The sequence below is a fragment of the Psammomys obesus genome, unplaced genomic scaffold, assembly GCF_907164565.1.
Source record: "Psammomys obesus unplaced genomic scaffold, mPsaObe1.curated_primary_1811, whole genome shotgun sequence".
Taxonomy (NCBI): domain Eukaryota; kingdom Metazoa; phylum Chordata; class Mammalia; order Rodentia; family Muridae; genus Psammomys; species Psammomys obesus.
In genome coordinates, this window is record NW_026592548.1 from 1804260 (window position 1) to 1826156 (window position 21897).

Consider the following 21897-nt stretch of genomic DNA (forward strand, 5'->3'; position numbering starts at 1 on the left):
GGATGCAACTGGCTGCTTCCCTATCACTGGGGTTACAAAAGCATGCCACCACACCCAGCATTTCTTCTGTAGTTTTTGGAGATTAAATTCCAGTCATTGTCCTTATAGGGCCAGCACTGGTATTACTGAGTTGTCTCTTCAGCTGTGCATCATGATTTTTTTAAATTTAATTTAATTTTATTAATTACATTTTATTCACTTTGTATCCCCCCCTAAGCTGCTCCCTCCTCCTCTCCCAGTCCCATTCTCCCTCCCCCTTCTTCACGCATACCCCTCCCCAAGTCCACTGATAAGGAAGGTCCTCCTCTCCTTCCTTCTGATCTTAGTATATCAGATCACATCAGGAGTGGCTTTTTAACATATTACATTAAAAAAACCTTTTAAATGCCAAGCACATACATGGTCTTTGGTTGAGTGTCAGTCTCAGAAAAGACCCTGTGCCCAGATATATTTGGTCCTTGTGGAGCTCCTATCCTTTCCACATCATACTAACTCCCCCTTCTTTCATATAATTCCCTGCACTCTGCCAAAGGTTTGGTTATGAGTCTTAGTATCTGCTTTGAAACACTACTAGGTAGAGTCTCTCAGAAGCCTTCTGTGGTAGACTCCTGTCATATGTTCAATGCACATCCCATTTGTCTTTCTAAATGAGGATAGACCATGTATGGATATAACCTAGAACCTCTGCTCAGATGTAGCCCATGGTAGCTCAGCAACCAATTGGTTTCCCATAGTAATGGAAACAAGGACTATTTCTAACAGGACCTCAATGGCTGGCTCTTTGACCTCCCCACCCCCCAAGGGAGGAGGAGTCCTGCTAGGCCACAGAGGAGGACTTTGCAGCCAGTCCTGAAGATACCTGATAAAACAGGGTCAGATAGGGTAGAAGGTCCTCCCCTATCAGTGGACTTGGAAAGGGGCAGGGAGGAGATGAGGGAACAAAGGTGGGATTGGGAGGGAATGAGGAAATGGGATACAGCTGGGATGCAGAGTTAATAAAATGTAACTAATAAGAAAAATAAAGGAAACAAAACAGAAAAAAATGCCAAGCACACTCCAACTCACCACATTCCCTCTTACCTTGCCATCTTATTTGTGAGATACTTAATGGTGTGGGCTACAAAACTTCTGTTAGTATTTAAATTTACATTATCAGTCAAGATTAGGGAATTAAAATACTCTTGGTAGCCCACGGTAGCTCAGTAACCAAGTGGTTTTCCCTAGTAAGGGCAACAGGAACTATTTTTGACATGAACTCAATGACTGGCTTCTTTACCTCCCCAACACCCCCCCCCCCGAGAGAGGAACAGTCCTGCTAGGCACAGAGGAGAACATGGCAGCCAGTCCTGAAGATACCTGATAAGCTAGGGTCAGATGGAAGGGGAGGAGGACCTCCCCTAGCAGTGGACTTGGAAAGGAGCAGGGAGGTGATGAGGGAGAGAGGGTGGGATTGGGAGGGAATGAGGGACAGGGCTACCGCTGGGATACAAAGTAAATAACCTGTGATTAATATAAAAATTAATAGTAAAAAATACTCTTGGTCTTTCTTTAACAGGATGGAGAGCCTAATACGGGGAAGGAATCCCCCACAATATCAGCGAAGTCCTTACAAGGAGGCTCGTGCAGCCCTTCGGAAGAGGCCTGAAGAGGAGTGTAAGTATGTCTAATCAGATTAAATATGTTCTACGTAGAATTTTGGTGAGTGCAAGAAAAACAAAAATGAACATTTAAAAACTCAGAAAATTAGAGAGGTACTCAATAGATATATGTTAAATTGACCTTTTAAAAAAGTTACAACAAATACAAGTTCTGTGAGCCCCATTTTCCCATGAGTATTTTCTGGCACTTCAAGAACTTCCCATTTGGTTTTTGTGTTAAATGAGAAAAGTCCACGCAGTACTCTAAATGTTTCAATATCTCTATACTTCATACATACCAATGTCTTGAGGAAAAGAACCTTATAAAATGTGCTTAAAATCAACATTTTGCAGTTTCCTTTGCACTACAGTTCTCTTTTGAACATTTTTTTTTCTTTCTTAAAATGTCATACTCTTTGAAAAACACTGTGTTACTAGAGAATTAAATGCCTCAGGGTAAATGTAGACCCATTAGTCAAACTGAAATATTTGATTTAATGGAATTTAGTAAACTGTTTTGAAATATAGATGCTATAAATGACACTCTAAAGACACTTTAATCCAGCCTCAAATTATTTTATATTAGAATGTGTAGTCATCTGTAGAGACTTCATTTAAATATTTATATACCATTGCATATCACAGATTGTTGGAGACTTTTGACATGATATTTGCATCTGAAGTTTTAAAGATGATTCATAATATGAACTTTCCTTGTGGTATTTGCATGCAATTATTTTCAGTATAATAAATTATGACACTCATCTGAATTTTCTCCAATTTTAAAAACTTAATTTTTAATTTCTTAACCATGAAGTTAATACTGAGCTCCACAGTCATAGATAGCACAATAGGTTATTTTTACACTTGCGTTTAAATTAGTTTGAAGTGTGGGGAAGGATTAAATGCACTGCCTGCATATTCAGCAAGTGAAGTGCTTTCAATATGTGCTGTGTAGTAAAGCTAATAAACCCTTTTTGCAGTAGCTTCTATGTCGTTCACTAGAGTGTTGATCTTTTACATGGTGGATTCATGTCTTTTAACCCTATAAACAATATCCAATTAAAAAAAAAACTTAAATGTGAAAGTGAAGATGCTGTTCAGCCAAAAATACTTATGGAGATCATTTCTTTTACTGAATTCATAAGAGACACTGGCCTTTCTCCTCAATTCTTTATATTTGTCTATGGTATAGGTCTATCAATCTTACTTAAAAACTCAGAAGATATGTGGATACATTGATAGATGGTTCCCAGAGAAATAGGGATTTCCATGAGTACCCCTTTAGTGAATTATATAAGCTAATAGTTACTCAATTGAAGTTTACTGTGGCATCCATCCTAATGCCTGTTCCTGTATATAAGACTTTGTGGAAACATGGGCATCACATATTTGTTTAGATGTTCTGCAGAACTACTTTTAGTTGTAGAGAAACACTCAAGCTGTTATGACTCGGGCCAAATGCTCTGCAGAACAAAACCGAAGTCCTTTACCTGGCTTTTTATAGGAAAGTTTATATTTATAAAGTCTCACTAAGTAGTGCAGACTGGCCTTTGCCTCAGCTTCTAAGTGTTGACATAATGACCTAGCCATCCCACATGGCTTGAGAAAGATTTGAACTCCTGTCTGACGTAGTGGTTCATAAATTCTGGCATTTAAGCCAGTAGCAGATGATTCACCCAAGAACTCAATAAATGTGAAGATTCAAAGGCTTATGGCCAAACTTGCTAAATTAAATATCTCATCTGAGAGTGGTTATCTGTATTTTAAGAAGCCATATTAGAGATTATGATGCAAGGTTAAGCCTAAAAATTACTGGCTAAGCAAGTGATTGATGGCAAATAAGAGTAATCCATCAACTACACAAGACTAATGATGATAACTATATTGGTAGATACATTTCATTCTTAAGCCTTATTGCTTCCTGGTATAAACTACATATATTGACTATACATATTTCATATATAGGTAAGAAAATTATTACTATAACTACTGGAAGCCTCTACATGAAATATATATATTATATATACTTATAAATATGTTTTATATGTATGTAATTTTATTATCTTCCACAGAGATCTAAGTTGCCCCTTGTTAATGTAATGGGAAGTCCCTCCTGTGTTCTAATAGGGAAACATTAACTCCCGAGAAAAAGACAACATTTTTTTTAATATTAGAAACAAAACATTGTAGTAGTTTATTAACTTTAGAGGCGCATGAAGATGTCACCTCTCTAACACAAGACGTGTGGCAGTAACTGCTTGCAGTACACTTCTTGTTATATTCATAAAGAACTCAATTTATATACCTTTAAAATATGGGTGATGGTGAGTCATGCCTTGATGCCTTGCAGGACTATTGTGAGGAGACAAATATTTACATTAAGTGTGTGCACAGAATCTGAGACATAAAAATTTTTCTTTGGCCCTTTGATTTTTTTCACAGCCTCAAACTTTGTCTGTTGCTAATATTACTGTCTTATACCAAATTAATTTCTGTTTAAGTATAATATGTTTTTATATCAAAAATACAAATTTTCTGAAAATTCATGAGCCTTTAGCTTCTAAAGAATGAAATGCCAAAAACTGAAAATTCATGTTACTCCTTTTATAGAAAAAAATAATGTGTAATGCAAGTTCCACACAGGCAGCATCAGGCTGACTTGGCAACTGCTAGACTATAATTCATGTTATCCAGCAATGCACCTAACGTGATGAAGTGATGTCTGTTGATGCCACAGGTTCAGCCTAGGGTCCAACCCACTCCTTCTGCTCATTTCCCAGGGCAAGCTTCCACATCAGAAAAGCAGCATCACAGAGGGTCTAGGGGCATCATCTACCTGTTTGGAGAACAAAGAATGTGGAGCTCCATTCAGATGTCAATATCTCTTTGTAGAAGGTCTTGCTAATGGCATATTTCACACTACTATCTTTTGTAAGCCCTAAACTTTTATAGTATTTTCAATATTGACATCAACCTTAGGTCACCAGACACTGCTCTTAGCTAGTTATTAAATATTAATTTTATCTAGCTGTGCTGTGTCTACCAAGGCTGAGCAAACATCCAGAAAAAAAAATAAGTTAATTCTTACATAAACAAACTTTCAGGCACAGCCAAGTTATTCCTCATTTAAAAAAAAAGTCTAATAAAAATTTGTCCTTGAGGAGGTCATCCAGTCCTGAAGACACCTGATAAAACAGGGTCAGATAAAAGGGGAGGAGGTCCTCCCAGTCAGTGGACTTGGAAAGGGGCAGGGAGGAGATGAGGGAGGGAGGGTTTGGGAGGGAATGAGGGAGCGGGATACAGACGGAATACAGAGTTCATAAAATGTAACTAATGATAAAAAAATAAAATAAAAATAAAAATAAATAAAACACAATCAAGGAAAAAAAATGTCCTTTAAACTACAACCTTAATCAGTTTATGTTCTGTTCCAAAGATCTCCCCAAAGAGCCATCTGTGGCAGCCCCATTTGCTCGCTTCACACTTGGTCCCTCAAACAAGCCTGATGGGGCTCCAACCTTCATTCCACTCATACAACTTTCATTCAAGACACCAATGACCTCTTCATGCTACTATAAAGATTTTCTATCTCCATGACACCAGCTCCAATACATCCATTGGTTTAATTTATCATGTATTTCTCTCAATTGTGTGTCAGGAGTTTAGGCCTAGCTTCTCTGGGCCTTACTAGGAGCTCAGTTTGGGAAGGATCTATTTGTGAATGCTTTCAAGCTGACAGCTAACTTCTTTTTTTGGCTGCTTTCTGGAGACACCTCTTAAGTGCCATATACTTTCCCTTTTGGCTGTATGGACACTCTAAATGGATGCATATTCTCCCTTTTCCCAGTTAGACTTTCCCCCCTGTTTTACACCTTTTCAACTGACTAAACCAAAACCACCCAAGATAATCTCATTTTCTGTTAATTCAAAATAATACTGCTGGAACCACAGTGCCAATGTATTTTTGCCATATTCTCTTGGCTCGCAGAAAGTTACAGTTTTCTGCATTCACAAGAGTAGTTTTTGCAAAAATCCAATATCAGAAGATGTAATGACATTGACAACAGCACAATCTTAGAGTTCTGCTTCGCCATTTGTTAAACTCATCAAACATTTTAAGTGCTTTCTAAAATAAATAAATAAATAAATAAATAATTTAAGCATTTACAGTCTTCCAAAGATCATTTGTTAAAATCTGATTACTGAAGGATGATAGTAGGAGGAATGCTTTGAGATGAAGTTTGAGCATCAGAACAGAATCATTGTAAATGGAGTTGGTAATCTCATAAAAGGACCCCAAGAGACTTCTTCATCCTTTCTATACTGTGAGCACATGTGTGAAAGGGACCTCCATGAACCATAAAATGTCCCTTACCAAGCTCCCAAACCATCCACACTTTGATCTCAGAACTGTGGGAAGCACACTCTTCTGCTGATGAGTCTCTCAGGTGTCCACAGCTTGTTACAGCAGGAATATATCAACACAGATGCTCCTGTGCTCATGACTACCATAATGCAATGCTCTCATAGATTTCCTCCAGTATTTTAGCTTACTCTCTTGCACACTCAACTGTCTCTTTCCAGCAATAAATACTAGTTTTAGAAGCAGTTCAATGTCTTCTTCTTTCTAAATATAACACCATATACTACCACCACAGACATCCCATCAGTGTCAGCTAGTCCCGTAATCAGATGACTCACAACAGATATCTCCAGCCCACCTCAGCTATTTACACACTAGGAAAATCACAAATACAGATCCAGGTTGCCCATACTCCTTTCAAACCCTGAATATCTCCTAGGATCTTTGTTTTACTTTTAAATGATGTTAAAAATCATTTTTTAAACTTTTCTTTATTATTATTATTATTTTTTTACACTTTATTTACTTTGTATCACCCCAAAAGCCCCTCTCTCCTCCCCTCCCAATCCCACCCTTCGTCCCCCTTCTTCACTCATGCCCCACACCAAGTCCACTGATAGGAGACCTCCCCCTCTCTTTCCTTCTGATCTTAGTCTATCAGATCACATCCAGAGTGACTGCATTGTCATTTTCTGTGGCCTAGTAAAACTGCTCTCCCCTCAGGGGGAGGTGATCAAAGAGCAGGCCTATCAGATTGTGTCAGAGGCAGTCCCTCTTCCCATTAATATGTAACCTACTTAGACACTAAACTGCCATGGATTGCATCTGCGCAGGGGTTCTAGGTTATCTCCATGCCTGGTACTTGGTTGGAGTACGGGTCTCTGGGAAGACCCCTGTTTACAAACCTTCTAGTTCTGTTGCTCTCCTTGTGGGGTTCCTGTCCTCTCCATAACCTACTATTTCCCACTTCTTACATAAGATTCCATGCACTCTGCCCAACAGTTGGCCATAAAGACTCGGCGTCTGCTTTGATAGTTTACAGGGCAGAGCCTTTCAGAGGCCCTCTGTGGCAGGTTCCTAGGTTCTTTCCTGCATTCTTCTTCTTCTGATGTCCATTCTCTTTGCCTTTCGGGATGAGGATTGAGCATTTTAGTTAAAGTCCACTCTCTTGATTAGTTTCTTTACATGGACAGATTTTAGGTTTATCCTAAAGTCTATATGAGTAAGTATATACCATGTGTGTCTTTCTGCTTCTGGGAAAGATCACTCAGGATGATCCTCTCCAGGTCCCAACATTTACCTGCAAATTGCATGATTTCCTTATTTGTCATTGCAGAGTAATACTCCACTGTGTAGATGTACCACAATTTCTGCATCCACTCTTCAGTTGAGGGGCATTTGGGCTGTTTCCAGCTTCTAGCTATTACAATTAAAGCTGCAACAAACATGGCTGAGCAAATGTACTTATTGTGTACTTGAACCTCTTTTGGATATATGCCTAGGAGTGGTATGGCTGGATCTTGAGGAAGCACTATTCCTAGTTGTCTGAGAAAGCGCCAAATTGATTTCCAGAGTGGTTGTACAAGGTTACATTCCCACTGACAGTGGAGGAGGGTTCAACTTTTTCTACAATTTCTCCACGTATTGTCACTTGAGTTTTTCATCTTGGCCATTCTGATGGGTGTAAGGTGAAATCTCAGTGTCCTTTTGATTTGCATTTCCCTAATGGCTAATGACATTGAGCATTTCTTTAAGTGTTTCTCTACCATTCAATATTCCTCTATTGAGAATTCTCTGTTTAGCTCTGTTCCCCATTTTTTAATTGGATTACTTGGTTTGCTGCTTTTCAGCTTCTTTAGTTCTTTGTATATGCTGGATATTAGCCCTCTGTCAGATAAAGGGTTAGTGAAGATTCTTTCCCAATCTGTAGGCATTCGTTTTGTTTTGATGACAGTGTCCTTTGCTTTACAGAAGCTTTTCAGTTTCATGAGGTCGCATTTGTTGATTGTTGCTCTTAGAGCCTGTGCTGTTGGTGTTCTGTTCAGGAAGTTTACTCCTGTACCAATGAGTTCTAGGGTATTCTCCACTTTTTTTCTAGCTGATTTAATGTGTCTGGTTTTATGTTGAGGTCTTTGACCCACTTGGACTTCAGTTTTGTGCAGGGTGATAAGTATGGATCTATTTTCATTTTTCTACATGTAGACATCCAGTTGGACCAGCACCATTTGTTGAAGATGCTATCTTTTTTCCACTGTATGGTTTTGGCATCTTTGTCAAAAATCAGGTGTCCATAAGTGTGTGGGTTTATTTCTGGGTCTTCTGTTCAGTTCCATTAATCCACCATTCTGTTTCTATGCCAGTACTATGCAGTTTTTAAAACTGTTGCTCTATAATATAACTTAAGATCAGGGATGGAGATACCTTCAGAAGATCTTTTATTGTAGAGGATTGTTTTAGCAATTCTGGGTTGCTTGTTATTCCATATGAAGTTGAGAATTTTTCTTTCCAGGTCTGTAAAGAATTGTGTTGGCAATTTGATGGGAATTGCGTTGAATCTGTAGATTGCTTTTGGTAAGATGGCCATTTTTCCTTCCAAGCCATGAGCATGGGAGATCTTTCCATCTTCTGATATCTTCTTCTAATTCTTTCTTTAGAGACTGGAAATTTTTTTTCATACAAGTCTTTGACTTGATTGGTTAGGGTTACACCAAGGTACTTTATGTCATTTGTCGCTATTGTGAAGGGTGTTGTTTCCCTCATTTCTTTCTCAGCCCTTTTGTCTTTTGTATACAGGAGTGCTACGCATTTTTTTGAGTTAATTTTGTATCCAGCCACTTTCTCCTGAAGGTATATATTAGCTGTAGGAGTTCCCTGGTAAAGTTTTTGAGGTTGCTCACATATACTATCATATCATCTGCAAATAGTGATAATTTGACTTCTTCCTTTCCAATCTGTATCCCCTTGATCTCCTCCTGTCTTATTGCTCTAGCAAGGACTTCCAGCACTATGTTGAAGAGATATGGAGACAATGGGCATCCTTGCCTTGTCCCTGATTTCAGTGAGATTGTTTTAAGTTTCTCTCCATTCAGTTTGATGTTGGCTATAGGCTTGCTGTATATCGCCTTTACTATGTTTAGATATGTGCATTGTATCCCTGATCTCTCCAATACTTTAAACATGAATGGATGTTGGATTTTGTCAAATGCTTTTTCAGCATCTAGGGAGATTATCATGTGTTTTTTTTCTTTCAGTTTGTTAATATGGTGGATCACATTGATGGATTTCCGTATATTGAACCACCCCTGCATACCTGGGATGAAGCCTACTTGGTCATAGTGCATAATATCTTTGATATGTTCTTCGATTCGGTTTAGCAAGTATTTTGTTGAGTATTTTTGCATCTATGTTCATAAGGGAGATTGGCCTGAAATTCTCTTTCTTTGTTGAGTCTTTGTGAGGTTTAGGTAACAACTATATGGTCTATTTTGGAGAAGGTTCCATGAGGTGCTGAGAAGAAGGTAAATTCTTTTGTGTTTGGGTGTAAGGTTCCATAAATGTCTGTTAGGTCTATTTGATTATGAATCAAATTTGATTATGACCTCTCTTAGAAACATTGTTTCTTTGTTTAATTTCTGTTTAGTTGACCTGTCCTTTGTTGAAAGTGGGGTGTTGAAGTCTCCCAGTATTAATGTGTGGGGATCTATATGTGGTTTAAGTTTTATCAATGTTTCTTTTACAAATGTGGGTGCTCTTGTATTTGGGGCATAGATGTTCAGGTTTGTGAAGTCTTGCTGGTGGAATTTTCCCTTGATGAGTATGAAGTATCCTTCCCCATCTGTTTTTATTAATTTTGATTGAAAGTCTATTTTATCACATATTAGAATGGCTACTCCTGCTTGCTTCTCGGGTCATTTACTTGGAAAGTCGTCTTCCAACCCTTTACCCTCAGGTAATGTCTATCTTTGCCTTAGGTGTGCTTCTTGTATGCAACAGATTGCTGGGTTTTGTTTATGCATCCATTCTGTTAGTCTGTGGTCATAATGTTTTGTGCTTGGTTGGTTTTTTTTTTTTTTTTTTTTTACTGCAGTAAGGTTAGCTAATTTTCTTGGGTTGTATTTTCCCTTCCAGTGTCTTCTGTAATGCTGGATTTGTTTGTAGGTATTGTTGAAATTTGTTTTTGTCATTAAATATCTTGTTTTCTCATCTATCAGGACTGAGAGTTTTGCGGGGTAGAGTAGCCTGGGCTGACATCTGTGTTCTCTTAGGGTCTGCATGATATCTGTCCAGGCCCTTCTGGCTTTCATAGTCTCTGTTGGGAATTCAGGTGTGATTCTAATAAGTTTGCCATTATATGTTACTTGGCCTTTTTCCCTTGCAGCTTTTAGTAGTTTTTCTTTGTTCTGTATACTTACTGTTTTGACTATTATGTGGCATGTGGCAGGAGGATTTTCTTTTCTGGTCAAATTTTTTGGGTGTTCTCTATACCACTTGTATTCTTATTGGCCTCTCCTTTAACTTGGGGGAAATTTCTTCCATGATTTTGTTGAAAATATTTTCTGGGTCTTGGAGAAGGGAATCTTTTTTTTCCTCTATTCCTATTATTCTTAGGTTTTGTCTTTTCATATTGTCTTGGATTTCTTGGATGGTCTGTGTCAGGAATTTTTTGGATTTAACATTTTCTTTGACAGATACATTGATTTTTTCCATTGTATCTTCTACACCTGAGATTCTTTCTTCTATCTCTTGTAGTCTGCTGGTTATGCTTACCTCTGTAGTTCCTGTTTTCTTCCCTAAATTCTTCCTCTCCATTATTTCCTCCATTTGTGTTTTCTTTAATTTTTCCAGTTCTATCTTCAGGTCTTGTGTTGTTTTGTTTACTTCCTTCACCTGTCTGATTGTATTTTCCTTTTTTTTCTTTTAGTTTCTTCAGCTATGTTTCTTTTAGTTCTTTCAGTGATTTAATTATTTCTTCTCTGAAGGCCGCAAACTGTTTGGCTGCATATTCCCATATTTCTTTATGGATGGCCATAGTCTGCTTGTCTTTAACTTCCTCCATTTGTTTATGGATAGCCATGATCTCTTTGGTTTTATCTTCCTCTAATTCTTTACATATTTTTTGTTTCCTCTATTATCCTCTTCATCAGCATAGATGTAAGGTCATCTTCTTGATTTTCTATTATACTGGGTTGTCCAGGGCTGCTCGTCCTGGATGTCTGGGTCCTGGAGATGCCATATTGCTCTGTCTTTTGTTGTTTGGACTTTTATGCTGACCTCTACCCATTGGGCTGTTTTAGGTGTTGGCTGTTAGTTTCTGTGCTTCCTGGAGTCCTGAGTTAGGGAGAATCCCCTTGGCCGGTAGATGATTTTTTCCTGAAGGAGGCCTCCTCTGCTTTTTGGGTATGGTCACTGTATAGCCAGTGTTTCACAGGAATTGCCACTGCTCACCTCAGGTGTATAGACCTGAGTAGTAGCTGGGGTCTTTGTTAGTTAGAGGGGCTCTCTTCTCACCCATAGAAGTTCACAAGACAGTTTTCCTGCTGCTGGGTTTCTTGTTCTGAATTTAGTTAGCTGTTGTTTTTGTTGTTATACTGTTTTCCAGGTACAGCTGTCTTGAAGATCCTGCTGATTCCCTAGCTGTGGGGTTTTCTCCCAACAGGGAAACTCAGTCTGATATCCTGGGGCACATAGCTCTGTTCGGGAAGGTGAGAGGAGCATCCAGCAAGTCTCTAGGCCAGGGGCTGAGTGCTCTGCTCTGGGCCTGAAGAATGTGCGCCTAGGTTGAGTTGGCCCCTGGGGGCGCTGCTCTGGTCTGGATGCTGTGCACACCTCTGTAGGCTGGCAACTGAGGGCTCCTCTCTGGTCTGGAAGCTGGGTGCCTCACTCTGGGCCAGAAGCTGTGTGTCCCTGTCTGGGATGGAGGCTGTGGGTGCCGTTCTAGTCCAGATGCTGTGCACCCGGGTCTGTGATGGCAGCTGAGGGTGCTGCTTTGGTCCAGAGGCTGTACGCTCTGATCTGGGCTGGCAGTGTGTGTCCCCTTCTGGGCCAAATTGGGGACCGCCCTTCTGTCTGGGATGGCGAGTCGAACCCGCAGGCACAGACATGTTCGGTTCCACCTTTCTGGCCTTTGGGAGCCTGGGCGTCTGTCTAAACTGGGAAATTTTCCTGAGAACTTTTCAGGTTGGGGGTGTCGGCTGAGTGCTCTGAGATCAAACCAGCACATCCGATTCCCTCCCTGTGGGTTTGCACCAGACAGTGAAACTCAGTCTCTGGTGCCCTGGGGTCCACAGTTCTATCTGAGGCAGTGAATCAGGCATGCAGGCAGGGCTCTGTGCTGGAGCCTGGGTCCTTCACTCTGGCTCTGGGCTCGCTCCTGGGGCGCCCGTGGAACCCGAGTCTTTTCCAAGGGATGTCTAGGTGACCTAAAGTCGGTCCCAATCATTTCCTGCGACATGGGGTTTTCTCTTGACTGGAGATTCCAGTCTCTGATGTTGTGGTGTACACAGTTCAGTCTGGAACCGTGATCAGAGCACACTGGCGTGTGGCTCTGGGCTGGCGTCCAAGCGTCTGGCGGAACCGGGATCTCTTCCATGGTTTAGCCGGGTGAGTTGAAAGCTGATTGAATCCCCCACCGTGGGGTATCCTCTCACCTGGGAAACACAATCATTTGTGTTTTATGGCCACGAGTTCTGATTGCTGGTCACTGTGCCGTTCCTGCTGTGCTGCTGGTCAGAATGAGAGCCCTCCTGGCGCTGCCATCTTGCCCCGCCCTTTTAAAAATCATTTTAATCTAGGGGTCATTGTTCATATTCTCTCACCCGTTTTGCTGTCTATTTTGATTTCAAGGTCTCTCAATGTCACTTCATAAGTACAATTTGAATCTCCCACAAATAACCCTTGCAAAGGTTCCTAGGTGCTGCGGGACACTCCCTCATGTGACTTTCTTAAACACAGTTCTGAAAGTCTTTCATCTTAATATTGCCCTCAGATTCTACCCATAAGCAGGAAGGCCTTCCTGTAAGTGATAATCCCTCACAGAGCCACTCCTCTACTCCTCCAGGTTCATCATGAGTGTAACTTCTCATCACTCTGCTCAAACCACACTGCAGCATCATTAATCTTTGATCACAGTGGCACAAGGATAGAATATAGTTCTGTCAGAACTATTAGTTAAGACTATCTGGTCTCGGTCTCTAGTGTGTGTATGTTTTTCTTTGTTTTTGTTTTTGTTTTTTTAAATGTCTTTGTCAACAATGAAGTGATCATAGCTGGGTGGGACTACTTCTAGGCCCACTACTAATTTCCATTGGTCTTTTTTGGTGTGGCTCTTCAGTATAATTTGAAGTCATAAATTTTGTGACCACTAGCAGGCTTCTTTTTGCTTAGGATTGCTTTGATTATCTGTGGTCTTCTGTGTTTCTATATGAATTTCAGAATTAGGTTTTCTCATTCTGTGAAGAATTGTCATTGGATTTTGATGAGAACTATATTGACTGTATATTAGTTTTAGAAATGTAGTCATTTCTCTAATTTAAGAGCATGGCAGGTGCTTCAAACATGTGTCTTCTTAAATTTCCTATCTATCGTTGTTATTACTTCCTTGGGTAGATGTGTTCCTAAATATTTTTTGAACCCATTACAAATGACATAGTTTTCCTGTTTCTTTCTAAGCAAGTTTGTTCTTGGCTTACTTCTGATGGAATAGAAGCTGCTGATTTCCACATACTGGTTTTGTGTTCTTAAGCTTTACTGAAAGTGTTTAACATATCTGAAAGTTTTCTGGTAGATTCTTTTAAGTATAGAATCATATCATTTGAATATTGGGATATTTGACATCCTCCTTTCCTGTTTTTATACCTTTTATATCTGTCTCTTGTTGCTTTGATTAAGATTTAGTATGCTATATTAAATAGGAATGGAGTGAATAAACATATTTGCAAATTTTACTTATTTAGTGTGATGTTGGAAATAGGTCTGTTGTACATAGACTTTATTTTGCTGAGTCACATTGCATGTGTTCTGGATTCTTATCTTCACAATTCTTATCATTAAGGCACTCAGAACTTTTTCAAATTTTATTTCTTCATCTATAAAGTAATCACGGAATTTTGGCATTAAGTTTATTTATATGGCATATTACCTTTACTATTTATATATATTTGCTCTTCTCAGATACAATTAACTTGGTGTTGGCATATGGTTGTTTATTGTTAATTCAATTTATAATTATCTTGTTAAGAAATTTTGTGTCCATGTTTGCCAGGGACATAGGACTTTAGGGATTTTTGTTTTGTTGTTATTATTTAGTTTTGACACCAAAGTTAATACTGACTCTGTAGAATTACTTTGGTCCTGTTCTTTTCCCTTCTATTTCATAGACTACTTTGAGAAGCATTTGTATTTTCTCATCTTTAAGTTCCATAGAATTCAGCAGTAGATCTATCTAGTATTGGACTTCTTTTATGGGGAAACCATTAATTACTACTTTAATTTCATTGATTTTTATGGATATATTTACATTGCCTATATCCTGGTTTTTTTTTTGTAGTAAATTATTTTATCTTTTTTAATTTTTATTTTATTTTATTAATTATACTTTATTCACTTTGTATCCCCCTATAAGCCCCTCCCTTCCCCCCTCCCGATTCCACCCTCCCTCCCCCTTCTTTACTCATGCTCCTCCCCAAGTCCAATGATAGGGATGGTCCTCCTCTCCTTCCTTTTGATCTTAGTCAATCAGATCACATCAGGAGTGGCTGCATTGTCACCTTCTGAGGCATGGTAAGGCTGCTCCCTCCTCAGGGGGGAGATGCTCAAAAAGTAGGCAATCAGATTATGTCAGGGCAGTCCCTCTTCCCATTACTATGTAACCCACTTGGACACTACACTGCCATGGACTACATCTGTGCAGGGGTTCTAGGGTTATCTCCATGCCTGGTACTTGGTTGGAGTATGAGTCTCTGGGAAGACCCCTGTGTTCAAATTTTATGGCTCTGTTGCTCTCCTTGTGGAGTTCCTGTCCTCTCTAGATCTTACTATTTCCCATTTCTTTCATAAGATTCCATGTACTCTGCCCAACAGTTGGCCATAAGTCTCAGCATCTGCTTTGATAGTCTGCAGGGCAGAGTCTTTCAGAGGCCCTCTGTGGCAGGTTCCTAGGTTGTTTCCTGTTTTCTTCTTTTTTTGACATCCATCCTGTTTGCCTTTCAGGATGGGGATTGAGCATTTTAGTCAGGGTCCTCTTTCTAGAATAGTTTCTTTAGATGTACAGATTTTTGTAGGTTTATCCTATGTTATATGTCAATATGAGTGAGTATATACCGTGTATGTCTTTCTGCTTCTGGGAAAGTTCACTCAGGATGATCCTTTCCAGGTCCCAACATTTACCTGCAAATTGCATGATTTCCTTATTTGTCATTGCAGAGTAATACTCCATTGTGTAGATATACCACAATTTCTGCATCTACTCTTCATTTGAGGGGCATCTGGGCTGTTTCCAGCTTCTGGCTATTACAAATAAAGCTGCTACAAACATGGTTGAGCAAATGTCCTTATTGTGTACTTAAGCCTCTTTTGGATATATGCCTAGGAGTGGTATGGCTGGATCTTGAGGAAGCGCTATTCCTAGTTGTCTGAGAAAGCGTCAGATTGATTTCCAGAGTAGTTATACAAGTTTACATTGCCACCAGCAGTGGAGAAGGGTTCTCCTTTCTCCACAAACTCTCCAGCATGTGTTGTCCCTTGAGTTTTTCATCTTGGCCATTCTGATGGGTGTAAGGTGAAATCTCAGGGTTGTTTTGATTTGCATTTCCCTAATGGCTAATGAGGTCGAGCATTTCTTTAAGTGTTTCTCTGCCATTCGATATTCCTCTACAGAGAGTTCTCTGTTTAGCTCTGTCCCCCATTTTTTAATTGGATTACTTGGTTTGCTGCTTTTCATCTTCTTTAGTTCTTTGTATATGCTGGATATTAGCCCTCTGTCAGATAAAGGGTTGGTGAAGATTCTTTCCCAATCTGTAGGCATTCATTTTCTTTTGATGATGGTGTCCTTTGCTTTACAGAAGCTTTTCAGTTTCATGAGGTTCCATTTATTGATTGTTGCTCTTAGAGTCTTATATCCTGGTTTTAATTTCTTAGATTATATGTCTTTCTTTTTTTAATCTCCAAACATTTGTCATTTATTTAAAGTGGAGTTTACAAAAATAATTTCATATTTTTTCAGAAATATACCACATTATTATTCTTATTTTAGTGAATCATTGTTTCTGTGTTCTCCAAAGGAAACAATTATTTTTATGTATATTTTGCAACATTTACAATTTTTATGCCTCTCTCTGTTTAATTTTGGTTTCTAAATATGTTGGATTAAATATATGCAACAATATTAAAAGATAGCAATGATAAATTCATGTCTTTTTTACTTTATTTTATTTATTACATTTTTTCACTTTATATCCCAGCTATAGCTCCCTTCCTCATGCACTCTCAATTCTGCTCTCCCTCCCTCTTCTCTTCCCATGCTCCTCCCCCAGTCCACTGATAGGGGAGGTCCTCTTCCCCTTCTATCTGACCCTATCTTGTCAGGTCTCATCAGGTCTGTCTGCACTGACTTCCTCTGTGACCTGGTAAGACTGCTCCCCTTTCAGGTGGAGGTGATCAAAGAGCCAGGCCATGAGTTTATGTCAGAAATGGTCCTTGTTCCTATTATTTAGAAACCCTCTTGGACACTGAGCTGCCATGAGCTACATCTGTACAGGGGTTCAATGTTATCTCCATGCATGGTCCTTGGGTTGAGTATCAGTCTCAGAAAAGACCCATGTGCCCCTTTTTTGTTGTTGTTGTTCTGTTGTTCTCTTTGTGGAACTCCTGTCCTCCAAGTCTTCCATCTCCCCCTTCTTTCATAAGATTCCCTGAACTCTGAAAAAGTTTCCTTCTATTTTCAAACTCACTAAAATATAATGTTTGATGTATTCTCTAATAATCTTCCGGATTTCACTGAAGTCTACTGAGAAGTTATTTTTATTTCTAATTTTATTAATTTGTGCTTTCTCTCCATTTTATTTAGGGTTTTGTCAAACTTGTGAATTTCTTTTTAAAAATCAGCTCTGTTTAATCAACTTTATATATTGTTTCTTCAGTCTCTATCTTATTAATTTTTCTTCATCTTTACTATTTCTTGACAGATGGACTTGACCTCTCATTTTTTTTTCTCTAAAATATGAAAGTTTATTATTAGGTTATTTATTTTAGTCTTTTTTTGGTTTTTCTTTAATGTAAATATTTATAGAGATGAACTTTCCTTTCCATACTAAATTGAGTGTATTCCAGAGGTTACTATAAACATTAGTACCATTTTCATTTGATTCTAGGAATTGTAAATTTTCTTCAATAACCTGCTATTCATGTAGAGGTGTGTTGTTCAGACTCTAGGTATGCCTGTATTTCCCAAGGTTTCTGTAACAGTTGATTTCTACCTTATTCCACCACTGGCTGATAAGAGACAAATAATATTTTTATATTTTATTTGTTGAAGTTTATTTTGCCGCCTATAATGTTATCAGTTTCAGAGAAGGTTCAATTTGCCACTGAGAAGAATGTATACTGTCTGTTGGCTTGAATATTGCAGATATATCTGCTAAATACCACTGGTTTGTTGAATTACCTAGTTTTAAGGCTCTTTATTGATATTTACTTTGGGAAACATAGCTAAATATTACAGTGGCATGCTGATGCTTTCCATTGTATTCAGGATATATGTAGCTATTTGTGTTCTTTACTATTTGTTTTGTGAATTTGGGACTCTTACGACTCAGTGTTAGCAAAACTGAATACCTACCTGTAAGAATATGAATTTAGATGGATAAATTTTGTCCTGTCAAATCAACTGAAAATTGATCAAAGATCTTAAAACTTGAAAAACTGAAAACACAGCAAAAACATTTCAAGATGCAGACACAGTCAAGAATTTACTGAACAGGTCTCCAGTTGCAGAAATGGGAATGAAAAAGATTAAAATACTTTTACATATCAAAGGAAAGTACCAGAACATAAACAGACATCCTACACAGTGAGACAAAACTCATGTGAGTCATGCTTCAGAAAAGAAGGTTAATTTCTAGAATATGTAAAGAACTATATAAATTATCACACATGAAAACTGTCAATGGGCCAATGAGATTAATATTATGTTTAGGAAAACAATAATAACCTGACCAAATCAAGTACTTATATCATGTAATCATCCCAAATTTCAAAATATTAAGCACCTTTAGTAAAGGTCATTATATCTAGTCATGTTGCTATCTTGATATTAGCCACTAGAAGTAAATGAACCTGGTCCTATGCTTGGGCTGGCTTTACAAACTCCTGGCATTGTCAATTTTAATCCCCAAGTTCTGGCTGTATGTTTCCCTCTATACCAAGGTGTAGCATGTCATTTTCCTGTAACTGCTCATATTTGTAATCATCCTTTTCCTCCTAACACACAAGAACAGGGGATGAAACACTGGATTTCATACAGGGTAGGCAATTATGCACCACTGAGCTACATCCCAGTGCCCTTCCTCTTTTATTATGTTTTTAAAAGTTTGAGACAGTCTTCATAAGTTGCTTAGATTGGTCTGGAACTCATTCTGTAGCTCAAGCTAGCCTTGAACTTTGAATCTTCCTCCTTCATCTACCTGAGTAGAAGAAATTAAAGGCTTGTACATTAAAGCTAGAATCAACTACCTTACCTTTTGACATTGTTTCCCATTTTACTTTTCACTTTCAGAGATCTGGGAACTTTGACAGTCACCCTTGATAAGAATTATAGTTTTAAAATGGCAGTGAATAAAAAATAGAACATCAATACAACATAGATGGTTTATGATAAATAGAGAAATATCAGTACAGAATGTGAATGAAATATATGCAGGGACTTTCCTGTGGAAAAGACTTGGAAAGTCTAGGATCTCATCTCTAGTGAGATAAAAAGCAAAATAACAAATCAAGGGCTAACCTGAGCTACATAGTCAGACCCTATCTCAAACAGCAAACAAAGATGTGATTCTGGAGCTTCAGTCCTCTAGTAAGCTTCATCTCAGCTCTGCTGTCTGAAAAAAAAATGTTTTTTAATTAATAAATTTATTTATATTCTTTATACTCTCATCATAGCCTCCTCCCCTCCAGGTCTCACTCTCCTTCCCTCTTCCTTCATCCTTCCTCCCCTATTCCTCAGAAAAAGCTCTTGTCACCTCCAGGTCCTTCTATTCTCCTCCTTTCCTCCACTTTTCAACAAAACTCTGTACACTTCACACAAAGTTTGGCTGTGAGTCTCCCCATCTATTTCTATCTGCTGCAGGGTAGAGCCTCTCAGAGGACAGCTATGCTAGGTTCCTGTCTGCAAGTATAGCAGAGTATCATTAATAGTGTCTGGGGTAGGCTCTTTCCCATCATGTAGGTCTCAGGTTGGGGCAGGTATTTCTTGGACATTCCCTCAATCTCTGCTCTGTCTTTATCCCTGGACACCAAAGCAGGATAAATTTTGTGTCAAAGCTTTTGCACATAAGTTAGTGTTCCTCTCCCTCCACGAAAGGTTCTCTCTAATTAGAGGGTGGCCTCTTAAGTCTCCATGACCCTTGCTACTAAGAGTCTCAACTTGAGTCACCCCCATATTTTCTCAGAAGCCTACAATATCTTAGATCTCCGCTTGTAAGAGAGATGCCACTGCTCTTGGTTTCTCTTCTTTCTTCAGGCTCTCTGTCTCCCTCACTTCCCCAGATCTGCCCAGAACTGACCTCCACCCTCATTTATCTCTCGAGTCCCTCTCCTATTTTGTTCCCTCACTCCAACCACTTCAGTGGTCTATTTGATTTTCTCTTCTGAGTGAGATATAAATGTACTCCCTTTGGTCCTCTTTGTTATTTATCCTATTTGAGTCTGTGAATTGTAGTATGTTTATCCTGTACCATATGGCTACAATCCAGTTATAAATGAGTACATACCAAGTATGTCTTTCTGGATCTGGTTTATATCACTCAAGATGATTATTTTCCAGTTCAATCCATTTTTTTTTTTTGCAAATTTCAGGATATCCTTGTTTGTTTGTTTGTTTGTTTGTTTTAAAATGGCTGAGTAGTATTCCCTTGTGTAAATGTAACACGATTTCTTTATATATTCTTCATTTGAGAAACATCTAGCTTGTTTCCAAATTCTGATTATTCTGAATAAAGCTGCTATGAACATAACTGAGCAAATGTCCTTGTTGAATGACAGAGAATAGTTTGAGTATATGCCCAAGGTAGTATAGCTGGGTCTCGAGGGAGAGCTATTCCCAATTTTCTGCGTAAGTACAAATTGATTTTCAAAGTGGCTGTATAAGTTTGCACTCCCACAATCAATAGAGGAGTGTTCCTCTTTCTCTATATGCTCTCCAGCATGTACTGTCACTTGAGATTTTATCTTAGCCATTCTGACCAGTGTAAGATGAAATCTCAGAGTTGTTTTGATTTCTCTGATGAATAAGGATGTTGAGCATTTCTTTAAGTGCTTCTCAACCATTTAAGAGTCCTTTCTTGAGAATTCTGTTTCGTTCTGTACTCCAGGTTTTAATTGGATTATTTTGTTTGTTGGTGTTTAATTTATTTTTTGAGCTCTTTATTTTTGTTTGTTTGTTTGTTTTATGTTTTTATTTTATTTTTCTTTATTAATTATACTTTAGTCACTTTGTATCCCCCCACAACATGGTTCCTTCCCAATCCCTCCCTTCCTCCACCCTCTGCATGCATGCTCCTCCCCAAGTCCACTGATAGGGGAGGTCTTTTTTTTCCTTCCTTTTGATCCTAGTCTATTAGGTCTCATCAGGAGTGGTTGCCTTGTCCTCTTCTGTGGCCTGGTAATGCTGCTTCCCCCCTCAGGGGGAGGTAATTAAAAAGCAGGCCAATCAGCTCATGTCAGACATAGTCCCTGTTCCTATCACAGTGGAACCCACTTGGATACTGAAATGCCATGGGCTACATCTGTGCAGGGGTCTTAGGTTATCGCCATGCATAGTCCTTGGTTGGAGTATCAGTCTCAGGAAAGACCCCTGTGCTCAGAATTTTTGGTTCTGTTGCTCTCCTTATGGAGTTCCTGTCCTCTCCAGATCTTACTGTTTCCCACTTCTTTCCTAAGATTCCCTGCACTCTGCCCAAAGGTTGCCCATAAGTCTCAGTATCTGCATTGATAGTCTGCAGGGCAGAGCTTTTCAGAGGTCCTCTGTGTCAGGTTCCTGACTTGTTCCCTCTTTTCTCTTTCTTCTGATGTCCAGCCTCTTTGCCTTTATGGGTAGGAATTGAGCATTTTAACAAGAGTCCTCCACCTTGATTAGATTCTTTAGGTGTACAGATTTTAGTAGGTTTATCCTATATTATATGTCTATATGAGTTAGTATATACCATGTGCATCCCTCTGCTGCTGGGATAGCTCACTTAGGATGATATTTCCAGATCCCACCATTTACCTGAAAATTTCATGATTTCCTTGTTTTTAACTGCTGAGTAATATTCCATTGTTTAGATATACCACAATTTGTGCATCCATTCCTCCACTGAGGGGCATCTGGGCTGTTTCCAGCTTCTGGCTATTACAAATAATGCTGCTACAAACATGGTTGAGAAAATGTCCTTATTGTGTACTTGAGAATCTTTTGGATATATGCCTAGGAGTGGTATAGCTGTATCTTGAGAAAGTGCTATTCCTAGTTGTCAGAGAAAGCACCATATTGCTCTCCAGAGTGGTTGTACAAGTTTACATTCCCACCAGCAGGGGAGGAGGGTTCCCCTTTCTCCACAACCTCTCCAAAATGTGCTGTCTTTTGAGTTTTTTATCTTAGCCATTCTGATGGGTGTAAGGTGAAATCTTAGGGTTGTTTTGATT

The 21897-nt window shown here is 38.9% G+C and overlaps 1 protein-coding gene across 1 annotated transcript in view; it reads left to right on the plus strand.

Moving 5' to 3' along the window:
* The window catches only part of Lrrc7 (leucine rich repeat containing 7), a 680756-nt gene that overhangs the window by 156490 nt on the left and 502369 nt on the right, over positions 1-21897 (plus strand). Inside the window, exon 2 of the mRNA XM_055614269.1 lies at positions 1556-1653. The gene's annotated coding sequence lies outside the window, so the exon portion shown is untranslated. The remainder of the gene's footprint in view (positions 1-1555; positions 1654-21897) is intronic.